Source organism: Accipiter gentilis, chromosome 11 (assembly GCF_929443795.1).
Source record: "Accipiter gentilis chromosome 11, bAccGen1.1, whole genome shotgun sequence".
NCBI lineage: Eukaryota > Metazoa > Chordata > Aves > Accipitriformes > Accipitridae > Astur > Astur gentilis.
In genome coordinates this window covers 34905880-34918607 of record NC_064890.1, presented here as the reverse complement: position 1 = coordinate 34918607, position 12728 = coordinate 34905880, and the positions used below count along the sequence as shown (strand labels likewise).

General features: G+C 40.9%; 1 long non-coding RNA gene across 2 annotated transcripts; it reads right to left on the bottom strand.

Moving 5' to 3' along the window:
• Positions 1–2056: 2056 nt before the first annotated feature.
• On the bottom strand, positions 2057–11866 carry LOC126044285 (uncharacterized). Of its 2 annotated transcripts, XR_007507626.1 has the most exons (4): positions 10810–11866; positions 7371–7835; positions 4010–4126; positions 2057–2930 (listed from the first exon to the last, which is right to left on the bottom strand). It is a non-coding gene; the product is annotated as an uncharacterized LOC126044285 (long non-coding RNA). The 2 variants fall into 2 exon arrangements; XR_007507625.1 differs by lacking the exon at positions 10810–11866 and having other exon boundaries at positions 2058–2930; positions 7371–8113.
• Positions 11867–12728: the final 862 nt, after the last annotated feature.

The following is a 12728-nucleotide window of genomic DNA, read 5'->3' as shown; positions in this document are numbered from 1 at the left end:
AATTAAGAAGTAGAAGCTGCCGTACATCATCAGGGATGAGATCAGAAATGCCACAGAAACAGGAAGCTGATAGATATATATTTGGCAGAAGATATGGATCAAAATCCAATTGGGAAAAACCCTGAGTTAAGTAAATATGAATGAGAATTTATTCATCTACTTCTTCCCACCCCATTTCAGTGGTTTGATCCACCATTTCAAAAGAAGTGCCACCATTATTTTGGAAATTTTGTGACCCCTCAGTGAGATTTTAGGCTCAAGATCGTAGTCCCAGACGACAACACAGTGCTTACCTGACTGGATCTTTCAAAACACGGTGAGTGTCTCCTAGGCCAGAATGACAATTCTTCCTGTTCTTCACTTGTAGATTTACAAGATGCATCTCACAATACGACATGAAAAAGATTTGAGAGAGAAGAGCTGCAATATGGCTATCATATGGGGACAAGGTTCTGCTCCTGGTCTTTCATCATCTCTTCAAATGTTTTGCAGGATACAGCAGGCAAACTGGATTTCATATAGAAAATGCTGATTCACCTCGAACCAGACCGAAAACACACCACTTTTTGCTTTCAGCCAGTGAGTTGCCGTGGGTATCCCTGAAGAGCTTTGTGCTTCATACAGTGCTGCAATACTACACCACTGACACCACAATGCAAATAGCAAATGATAAGATAAGAAGGAGTAGGTACTGTGGGCATGTCATCCAGCCACCAACCCTACAACTCCCCCCCCCCACCCCAAAAAAAAAAACAAACAAAGAACCCCAAAATCAATAGTGTGCCCCTAAATTTAAAAGATCACTATTGCAAACAGGAAAATAATGTTCACTATGTAGTGAATCAGAGCACATTTTGGCCACATGCTAGTTCTTAGTGGGTTGGAATTCTGGATAAAAAATAAAACACAAAAAGCTCATTAAGACAGGAACAAGAATGCTATGTCTTATTTCTCCTTCTTTTATATTTCTGATTGGCAACTTAAGCATTTCCTTATTTTCTAGAACTGAAGACTACAGCATCTTGAAATTTTTTTTGCTGACTTTCTCCTGGTGCATGAATGAAGCTTTTTCATTGCTTGACTTGCTTATCAAAGAGTTTTCACTGTGGTTGTTTGAAATCTTACTTCTTCAGTCTATCTCATTAGTATTCTCCCCCTGTGCTGGGCACTGGTGAGGCCACACCTCGAATAACGAGTTCAGTTTTGGGCCCCTCACTACAGGAAAGACCTTGAGGTGCTGGAGCGTGTCCAGAGAAGGGCAACCAAGTTGGTGAGGGGCCTGGAGCATAAGTGTTATGAGGAGCGGCTGAGGGAGCTGGGGCTGTTTAGTCTGGAGAAGAGGAGGCTGAGGGGAGACCTGATCGCTCTCTACAACTACATGAAGGGGGGTTGTAGTGAGGTGGGCGCTGGTCTTTTCTGTCAAGTAACTAGTGACAGGGTGAGAGGAAATGGCCTCAAGTTGTGCCAGAAGAGGTTTAGATTGGATATTAGGAAAAATTTCTTTACTGAAAGGGTTGTCGGACATTGGAACAGGCTGCCCAGGGAAGTGGTGGAGTCACCGTCCCTGGAGGGATTTAAAAGACGTGTAGATGTGGTGCTTAGGGACATGGTTTAGTGGTGGACTTGGCAGTGTTAGGCTTGTGGTTGGATTCGATGATCTTAAAGGTCTTTTCCAACCTAAATGATTCTATGATTCTATGGTTCTATTGTCAGGAGAGGAGAGATGGCTTTGGCAGCAATCTGAATAAACAAGACAGAAGAGACATCAAAAAAGATTTATTCACAGGGCTTTGTCTTTAATCAGAGTCCTTTTAAAAGCCAGTAAATGTTGCCCTGTAGTGAATTTACTCTTGAGGCTTGCAGAGTATCACATAAGGCAAAGCCCATACAATAAGTAAGGTGACAGGTAGGAGGTAGCATCTTACCTGGATTATATGGAGTCTCACCGTGGCATTCAGATTTTATAATTTTTGTAAAGTGCATATTAAGTGCTGATCTGGAACACGTCCCCTTTTATTGACACATGACTGGAAATCTGTACAAAGCTCCACACTTATGCTCATAAGAACCACCAAAGACCAAAACCCCAACTTTGACCTCCCCTGCCTCCCACTACTATCACAAAGGGACAGACAAATTTTGCAGGTAACAGAGAAACAAAACCAAAGCTTAGCAAAAGTCGAGGAACACAGCAAAAAAATGTACGGTTTCAGCCTCGGTTCCAACACCATGCCACAGCCAACGTTTTTCAGTTCAGACCAGAGGCTTCCAGGGCGCTGAGCAAAAAGCCAAGAACTGAATACTCACCTGCAAAGGTGGCTACCTAAAATAATCAAGACTTCAAGAGAAATTTTCTGGCTGATATCTTTTGAGATCCGCTGGATGAAACTAAGGAGTATTCACAGAACACGAAAGGTATGAAGGATGTTCCCAAAAATCATTGCCTCTGTTGGTTTTTTTTACACAAAGTCTGTATCTTTACGCATGCAGAAATCAAAGCTGTGCAGAGTAAAAGGGTAAAATATTTTGAACTTGAAATTCAGCATGGGGTTTGTGCAGCAAAAAAGAATATTGCACAATTTAGGTGTAAGAACTGGTATTCCAGGAGCCCGTGCCCCAACACAAAGGGACTGGTTAACACTCATAATAAGACGTTAAGGCTATAAGGGAATTAAGACGGCGGAGATCACTGTTTCTATAACTTAAACCAACAACCCAGCAGGCAAGCACCACCAATGAACAAGCTTTGTTAGCATGTGGTTCTACTCTTCCTAGTGACTCCAAGTGCTCTGGCAGTGTGGTGATCAGTGCAAAGGATGCGTGGGTACTACGGTCCTGTGTGGTCCTCAGCCTTACCCTTCTCCAGCCCAGGAACCGGGCAGAGGACAAGGCAGGGCCAAGATGGTCTTTTTCCATTGATTCAGGAGTGCCTGAAGGAACAGAGCAGAGCAGTGGCTCTCAGTGAACATCTGCAGCCATTTCCCCCTCCAAATGTTGTGTGATGATGCTTCCAGCAAAATTAAGAATACAGCAAGTCAACCCATCAAGAGTACAGGATATAGCTATATGATCTCATACTTTGTGTCTTTATTACAGCCAGTGCAGAAACACCTTGCTTGCCCAACTGTATCAAGTTCTACCTCTTCGTATTTAAATCATATGGATTCTTTGAAACCAGTGTTGCTTCTGAGTCATCTTACACTCTAGTTGGGCTGGAATGAGAGTAGAGGAGCAGAGATAGTCTGACTCATTACTCAAATTTGAGGAATGTCTGCATTAGAGTGACAAACAAAATGCTTAACGCTAATGGTTATTATTTACTCTCCTCACTCTCACCAACCGTGTGAGCAGGAATAAAATTCAAATGCTAATTCTCAGCTCATGTGAGTCATGCTTCCTTACAATATTCAGACTTCTTTTTTTTTTCTACTTGTCCCTTGGGCACCCCAGTCCAAAAATAGCTGTTTGGAAGGGAAGGGGAAGAAGGGCAGTTGAAAATAATTGATGGAAACAGCTTGTTCTTCAAATGTGAATAAAAAAGCTAATTTTCATGGCTAAATTACCTAAATCTACTAACACATAAGTCTTACTGTCAAAAATAATGAAGAGGGAAGGGGACTCCAACTATCTTTTCTTTAGCAACCCTGCTCTTGAAAACCTTAACTTTAAATAACAGGAAAAAAAAACCCACCTTCTTACTTTAACCACCCTTACTGAGCCAAATACAGTTCTCACCAACAGATTTCTTTTACCCTTCCACACCCCCATTTTCCCAACTCAGAGCTTAAACTCTGATACCTTTATTCACACTGAATGGCCTTAAGAAGTCATACCTATTTCAGTGAGCCTTCAAAAAGATACCGCTGTGTCAGCTGGGGTTTCTAAAGCTGGCCATGCATGGGAAATTCATGTGTGAAACCAAGTCATTAGGCTGGGTCTCATCATGTATCAACAAGACTGTCAATTTGTTTCTGGTTTTAGAGATATTTTCCAGTTGTGTCATACCTACCCTTTAAACATTGCCTCAGAGTTCCAACTCAAAATGAAGTCCACAGATACAAAGCAAGATCTTCATCTAGATGGCATTTATTTTCAGCATGAAAGTTGAAGATGCCAAAGAGTTTGTCTAAAAGGCACAGAATTAGGGAAACCACGTTATTTAAAATTGTGTGGTCTAAATTAAAAAAAAAAAATAAAATTATTTCAGGCTCTGAAGCATAAGAAAGCCTTAGCAGTTTCAAAGACAAGAAAACAAGTGTCTATGTTAAACCTCTTCTTGGACTGAAAGAGCCAGGGAGATGAGGTGTTGGAACTGTACTTTTGCATATGTTCAATAACAAACTCATTCTAGTCATCTAGGCTATATCTATACTTGTAGTTAAGGTCGAGCTTATAGTTGCCCCCAGCCTATGACCACAAGCCTATTTTAATCCCAGGACTTGTGCCCAAACACACATGTATCTTAACACTAAAATTTCCACTGAGCTCCCAAGAACAAAGTGCAATTCTGCCATTTACCTCTTACTCAGCATTTTTTGCAGGATGTCTTGAATTTACTGATTAAGTGCCCAACCTTAGCAGAGAAATTCATCCAGAGGCAAACCTATAGTTAGTTCTCTATTTTTGTCTTTCAGATTGTTCACTTTCATTTTTCCACCCAATTATTAGAAAGAAAATTCATCATGCTGTCATTTTTGCTGGTAAAAGAATTTTCAGTATTTGGCCAAATTTGTGTAAAACTTCACCCCTTTCACTAAGCTATTTTTGGAAGAATTTCCCATTTTCATTTATAAAGCATCTTCACCCCTGCTAGACCTAATCAATTTCTCAAGGTGTTTAGAATATTTGTTCAGATAGGGAAATTCTGAAGGTGTTCAGTTTGCATCTATGGTTCCAATTGTAGTTCTGCATTACCTTTTTTCTCTGAACTGCTCAGGAAGAAATCAAAGTGAAGACAGTTTTCAAATCTGGTACCAAGTGGATTGTTAGAATAGCTGTTTGACCTCAGAATTTTGCACTTTTGCCCTAACCATCTGTGCCAGTCTTGGGTAATAACCCGGGATGGTAAGCAATTCTGCTGTCTCATTTCACAAAAGCAAAGTGTTGGAGAGTCACAGTATCACAGCACCATGATATTCAAAAATCTTTACAGCTACTATGAGGCAAAATTTTCAGCAGCATGACTCAAGGTAAATAATTCTTTGGCACAATATTCTGGCTAATTTTTTTGCTGCTCATCCACATCAGCTGGGAGAAAGAAAACACTTCAACCAGTGGGTCGAATGTTAGCTTAGAACGAATACAGACATGCTCTGAAAAACTGCAGAATCTCTTACTCAGCAGGTAAATCCCTAAGGACCAAAAGAAGGTCAGCCAATTGACTACATGTTGTTCAACAGCGGTTTCCTTTGACCTGCCAAAATCTTTCCTGTTGTCATGCTAAAAGAAACCTAGTACTTTGTATTTGTGATTGCAATTAGTGAGGAAACTAAAAATACTGGATCATCAGAACTAAAAGTACAAAATATTAAGCACTTTTGGGAAAGATTTACATATATTATAGATAGCCTCTAGTTCTGAAGAGGGCAAAGTCTAACGACACCTCCAAAGGAAAAGGAGCCTGATTGTCTTGTTATGATTGGGAAGTTTAAAGTTGGAAAGTAACACTGCTGTCACAAGACACGTCCACCAAAAAGGACAAAGAAAATCCAGAGCACCAGCAGGATGGGAGAGAAAGAAATCGTAGATTGTGTCAGAAAATCACAGTGGAAATTGGCTTCACTTTGCGTTGTGTAACTTCTGCCCCACTCCTCACTTCCTATCAACCAGACAGTGTTCTGCTTTACATTCTTCATATATCATCTTTATTAATAAATTCTTTTTAAAGTAATCATTCATTAGCGATTAGTCATGTTTGCATAAGATCTCTTGAATGAATCTCTTGCTAATTTCTCCTTCCTTGCAATTGCCATGACTTATAAAAAGTTTGATTACTTGCTTCTTATATCTTTTTTGTTCACAATTAGAAATTTGTCTCAATGCAAAATTTGTCTGAAATGTAATATGACAATATGTCTTACCCTACCTTAAGTAACCATGAGAGACAGCTAATTTGGTTTCTTAATTTAAAATGATTTATGGATGTGGATACCCTTCATCTGGAAGCTGTCATAACTGTGCACATTAAGCTGCCAACACTGCGCTGTCAGGGGCACCAATCTTTCAACTAAGCCAAAACCAAACTGCAGACTTAGACTTAATTAAGAACTAGCTAAAAATTTGCTCATATTTTTGAAACTTTTGAAATACAGCAAACTAAAAACTCAGCACATGTTCAAATATTTCCATTCAATTTAGGATTTATTTATGAAAAACAGAAAATAAAAAACTTTATTAAAAGTTTATAGAAAGTTTTGTTTCTGAATTCAGCTTACTCCTTTCAGATACCTATTTTCAGATTTCGGGGATCTTTTGAACCACTCTGATAGAAAAAAATAAAACCTAGATTTAAAAGTACATAGGCTAAAAGGACAAAGAAAAAAAAAATCAGATTAAATTTCTGCTATCAGAACATTTCATGCTATTTAGATATTCCCTACCTCCAGAAGAGAAATTATATCTCACAAATATATGTATCTTAAAGGGATAGTGAGGACAGAATAGAAACACAAATGCAAAAACCATTCTGCAGTCCTAAATAATTCATGCAGAGAACAAAGTAACTAATTTCTTGCTCATATTGTCTTGTTGGAATGCAAAGTCAGTAGGTAGTCTTCCAAGAGTAAATTGTCATTTACACAGCAACACTTGACGGTTAAACTGTATGTTAGATAACAGCCTAGGCTCTCATTTCATTACAGCTCCCTAATGAAAAGAAACACGTTTGTCAGCATTCCAATACAAGTCTTTAAAACAGACAAGTTCATGAACTTACGGGACAACAGACAAAAAAAGTCAAAAACCTACATACACCAAAGAAGACCTATCATGAAGCAAACATACACTAACCTACTGATTCTGTGCCCAGTTTAGCACAGCAATAGAGCAAATTCTGAGAAAAACCCATGAGGAGAGCTGCTGTTTAATGATGGAAAATTTTGTAGAACATCATCAGTGCATCATATCTCATTTGGATAAAACCAGAGACTTCTGACCTCTCCTGTCAGTCTGACTTCGTTCCCCTTCTCCCCGTCTGTCTGATTAACTGTTCCACAAGGACAATAAAAAAGGAAATACGCAAAGTTTAACTACATTAAAAAATCATGTCATATTGAATGTAGGGATGGAAAATATATTTAATATTATTGTACAGTTTATAACTGGTTTAAAATTGAAGTGTTTCAAAGGATGAGTTAATATAAAGTTAATACCTATAAGAAAAGGAAGTATTCATACTGTTCAAAAGTTATTTTCTCAAGAAGGTCTTCTGAAGTGATTTAGGTGCATGCAGTCCTTTGGTAAGCTTTGCCTCAACATCTTCTAAAGACCTTGACAATCTTCCCTTAGCATTTTGCATGCAGGATTTTAACAACCTTTCTTTATTCACTCTTCCTTAGGTCAGGTTTCTTAAACTTTGTAGTCTCCTCCTTGCCTTACAAGGGCTTTGGAATAGGAGCAGCTATACTCCTTCACTCTCTGGCTTGCCACACATGAGGTCAGACCAGACGATCTTCAGGCCTAGGAGTCCCAGTAACAATATTCTCCCATTTAATTCTGAATTTGCAAAATTCATTGTCTACTGTCAGTAGTAGAGACCAAGCCACAATTCCACGCTCAAGCTTGCGCATCCTCAGCTTTTCTCTGCTTCTCTGCCACTCTCGCTTCTGAGCAGATTTCTAGGAAGAATAAGATGCAATTGAGATTTTAATAGCTATCTTTCACTATAAAATTTCCTTGGGGAAGTAACAGAAGTGATAGTGACTGGTCCAAACTAATAAAGGGCAGAACACAAGCTGCTGGCTTCAGCTGGGGAATCTGCAAAAACATAAGTTTTATTTGGATACCATTGGCAGTAAGAGATTAACTTTCCTATAGCACCATCTAGAAATAGTCTAAGACTTCCTACTGCCAAATCCTTAAACTGAAGTGTAAAAAAATTACATAGACAGTGGGACAACTTCTTTCCTAAGGCAAATGGCACACATTAACCTCAATGAGGTTTTGTACAGCTAGGCCAACAGAGAGGGAGGTGCAGGTTTTCTTACTAAATTTTTAATAACTCCATGGTATGGCTGATGCACACACTCTTTAAAGACCTGTGGCTTCTAAGGTTGTTATAATTTTATCCTCCAAGGTTGAAATCACGCCCAACCCCAGATCTGGTAAACATTCGTGAAAATGAGTGTAGAGGGCATGAGTATAGCCTCCAGGATTTTCAGGTCTCCTTGATTCCAGCAACATGTTTACCCTGCTTAAGGAAGCTTCTGGATTTTTGGCTTTAACGTTTCACCTCCTTTACAGGAGATGAAGCGAAGCTTTCCTTCATTCTGCTTTAGTTTAGCACGTCTTTGTTGTGGGTTTTGTAACTAAACAAACCAATTGCAACAGCCATAGCATTTGATGAATCTTCTCAGGACTTTGACATTTCTGCAGTGTATTGATTTTTATGAATGACTGTCCTCCAGATTGTTAATTATTCAGATAATAGGAAAGACTGGACAAGGTGATTTCTTGGAAATATTTAAGATCCACTGCACTTTATAACAATCTTGCAGAAGCAGTCCAGTGACACAGGTCTGTAAATACTTCTTGTGATTAAGTTTCCTTTTTCCTTGCCCACCATATTTTGTATTTATTATAATTATTGTTGAAGGTCTTTGCCAAAAAGATAAGTATTATTGTTTTCAATTTTTACACTAAGTATTTTGACATCCCTTAAGTCATGCTGGAGGTATTTTCAATGTCTGTCTGAGCAACCGTAAGGAGAGTTGTACAGTGGTGGGTTATGATGTGACCAATGGGGCACGGCTGCTTCAGGTGATACAGCAGAACAAAAACCTTTGAAGAAAAGAAAAAAAAAACCCATCCCCACCTTCAAGGGGGAACCTTATTTTAACTCTCTAGGAGGTAATGGAACTCCTCAGATATCAGGTCTCTAAAAGCTTCTTAACATATTCTACATTTTTTTTCTCAGTGATTAATTTCTTAAAGTAAGAGAACAGCACAGTGAAAATATTGGTGCTGACCAAAATCCTTAGCATGGTGATTTGTCCTGGCCCAGCTACAAATAACATTTCTAAGCAGAAGAGAAGTGAAAACACAGAAAAGCTGGGAAGGCCACACTGCAGCAGCACCAGCAGCACCAGTAGCTCCTGGGAGCGGGGGACTGGGTGTGGGAGGTGAGGAAGAGCCCCCACGTTGGATCCACACAGCCCCAGGAGGCTGTGGGCAGCGGTGAAGAGGTGGTCCCGCTGTGATGCGTGGGAATGTGGTGGCAGAAGGCAGCGGGAGAAGCTGTGTCTCCCACAGAAGAACAAAGCATTTATGTATGTAAAGCTCAAACACAAAAAGAAATTGAAACAAACCACAGTTTGGGAATGCTCCAAGATGAAAGAGCCAACTTTACCATTTGGAGGGGGACTAAGTCCCAGCGATAAAATCCTCAGGCTCTAAAAAACATAACATCTGGGCTTGTCAAAAATTTCTTATTTGCCATCCAAGAGAACATAAAAATAGGCCCAAGGCAAAAAAAAAGAGAAAAAAAAAAAATCTCAATCTCAAAATCACAGTCCGCAAGAGCAGATGTTCCACAATAAACTCCGCAAGTCAAGACAAAGAGAAGTTGGAAGATGATGCAAGAAATGGAATGAATTATCAGCTTTGCAAGAGATTGCAGATACCATTTCAACATTTGGAGCACGGAAAAGAAGATGGGAACAATAAGACTGCTGAAGTCTCCCTAAAATCAGAGCCTAATGAACAAGAGCGGAAAGCAGAAATAACAGAGGAACGTGTCGATGCACTGAAAGCAAATGAACCATGTATTCATTTAACAAGTCCAAGGCAGTATAGCACAAGGACCAGTCATTTTAACACCGAACAATCAGTGAAACATTCAGATCTTAAGAAGTGTGATTCACTGGAATGCCATAGAAATCAAAAGCAGCCCATAATTGGCTTAGAATGGATCGGAAGGTCTCATTTCCGCCAAAGACAAGAGCTGGAGAAGAGGAGGGGACTAACAAGGCTAAGAAAGAGTTTGCAATGTCTTGTAGAGGGCAGCGAAGCTCTCACTAGAATAGATCTGGAAAAGCATGTCTATGCCTCCAAGAAAGTGCCCCTCACCCTGAAGATACAAGGCAAGCTGCAGAGATTCTTGCTTTGGGATATCGCAGCGTGGAGGAAAAGAGGAGGGAGTTTTATACCATCTTAAGTGAATTGCCATCCAAAAACAACCCCTTCACTGACCAAATAAAGAACATAAGGCCCCTGAGTACCCCGGTTTATAGCTTAGGTCGCTACCTCAGGTAGGCCAAAAAGTTGAATCCCCACAGTATCTCCCCCCATCTTCCATGGACATCCAGGCATGGCAAAGGCAGCTCCATCATCGTTTTAAAATAAGGCATCTACAACTTCATGAAGCATTGAGCCCAATCTTGGCGATTTCTTTTGATGCATTTTGAGAACCGCGGCAGGACTGAGCACGAGGCAGAGACAGAGGGGCGCCTACTTTCCGGCGTCCTGAGCGAGCTTAGATTTGACTTAGATGTCACATTGTTCAGACCATTCAGGAAGATGATTCAGAAACATGCAAAGGTATTATTCTAGGCCATCCAGCCAAAATGTGAGGTGCTCTTGGAAATTACTCACCCCAAGAAGTCAGGCAGCAGCTGAGCAGCGTCATCACACATTTTGGACAAAAGGACCTAAATTCTGCCTAGTCAATTACTGGAATTAGGCCTGATTAAAAACACAAAAGGGGAACATTTTCAGCTTTCAACAAAGACAGAAATGCCAGGACAAATTATCAACATTCATGGTTTTTCCATGCCTGCTGCATCAGCATGGCTCTGACGGGTGGGTTAAGAAAATAATAGATCATACTTGTTTTCAGTCAGCGCCTCCTTTGGGAGACACTGTCTGCATCTCCAATAGCAAATGCAGACTGTGGAAATTCCTGAGCCCTGTATCTATTTCCCTGCTGTTGAGACTGGAGACCTGTGAGAAACCAAGCTATGGACGGTTGAGAGGAAAATGTTGACTTTCCGTTCCTCAATTTGATATGAGGTCAGAACAAAGCTGGAAAGTGCACCCAGACCAAAGGTCTTCAAAGTTCTCCCACATCCAACTGTTTCAGTACAGTCACTGTCTGCGTCTCAGACTATGGTCTGGGTTGGTTCAGCTCCAGGTGTTTCGCCCCAAACCACAAAATTTCTCTGTATTTATATTTTAAAGAGCTTAATGTGCTAAAGTTTACAGAGATGACATTTTGATTGGACTACGTGTTTGTATAGCAAAAAGCATGACAGGCGGCTTAGAACAACTTGGGGGAAAAGCCCAGCCCGATGGGTTAACGCTAAATAAAAAAGACAAGAAGTTAAGTTTAGACAGAAGAAAGACAGTAGGAGAAGTTGATACCGGAAGATATGCAAAGAGTGGTTGCCTGTCCCAGGAGCACTGGAAGGAAAAAAATTTCCTTGGAATGGTAAACTACCCCAGGAAAATACATCTAATTGTGCTGCCGCAGTCAACAACCTGTAAGTGCTACAGGACAAAAATGTCCGAGGAGCTGGGGATGGAAGCAATGGCCGAATGCCTAAGACACATTACAGATGCTAACAAAAGCTGCGCATCAATGCATTCACCAAGAAAAAGAGGCCCTGCTTGAGTCAGGCGTACAGAGGCCTTGTGTTTTTATTATGGGAAGCATAATCACAAGACCGGCTCAGGATGACAGTAACAAGTCACACAGCTTTAAGGCTGGAGCTGGCTCGTGTCCTGCTGGTCCAGAACTTGAGCACACCGCGTGGGCAACATCCCGCAATACAGCACTTAGATATTGTAGGCAATGCCAGCATTTCTTTTTAAGCAGAAGAGACCTAAAGTGCATAACAATACGACATTAGAACAATGTTATCCTCATTTTAAACATGGACTGTAGATGTCACTGTGCTATAGGAAGACATGCATTAGCAGTAATTACCCAATGCAGCAACATTAGGGCAGCAGTTTATACAACCCATCCATCTGAATTTCCAGACTAGATTTTCCAGGCCAGACTGCAGAGGGGCTCTCTCCGTTTCTCCCACGGAAACCGGGCCACTGCCCAGCTGAGACTGCAAAAGCAGAGAAGTCAGCGGGAGGGCGAACCAGAGGGAAGCTGACTTCAGGCAGGCTGCAGGGGCTGGGAGACCAGCCTCCCCTTCGGCAGCTGTTTAGGGATGCTGCTGTTTAATACCTAAAGCTCTCAACTAAAACAGGTTGCTGCTGGGTCCGTAATGAGCAGTTATACTATAAACGCTGTACTCTTCTGGGTGCCTCAAAGAATTTAGTGTCCAAGCAGCCTGATTTCTCCTGACACCAAAAAGACCAGGAAAGAAAAGATGCATTTGCGATCTGGAGCACAGGCAGATTTAGGGTAAGCCGCCTCTGCAGTCAGACTGATATGTGACTGCAGCACAAACAGACTTTCCTCATCCGTTCGGGTGCCAGTAGCAATGCCACTACTAGCCAGGCTTGGGCTGAGGTCTATGCATACAGCGTCCCGCAAGATTTCCCATCTGGTCTGG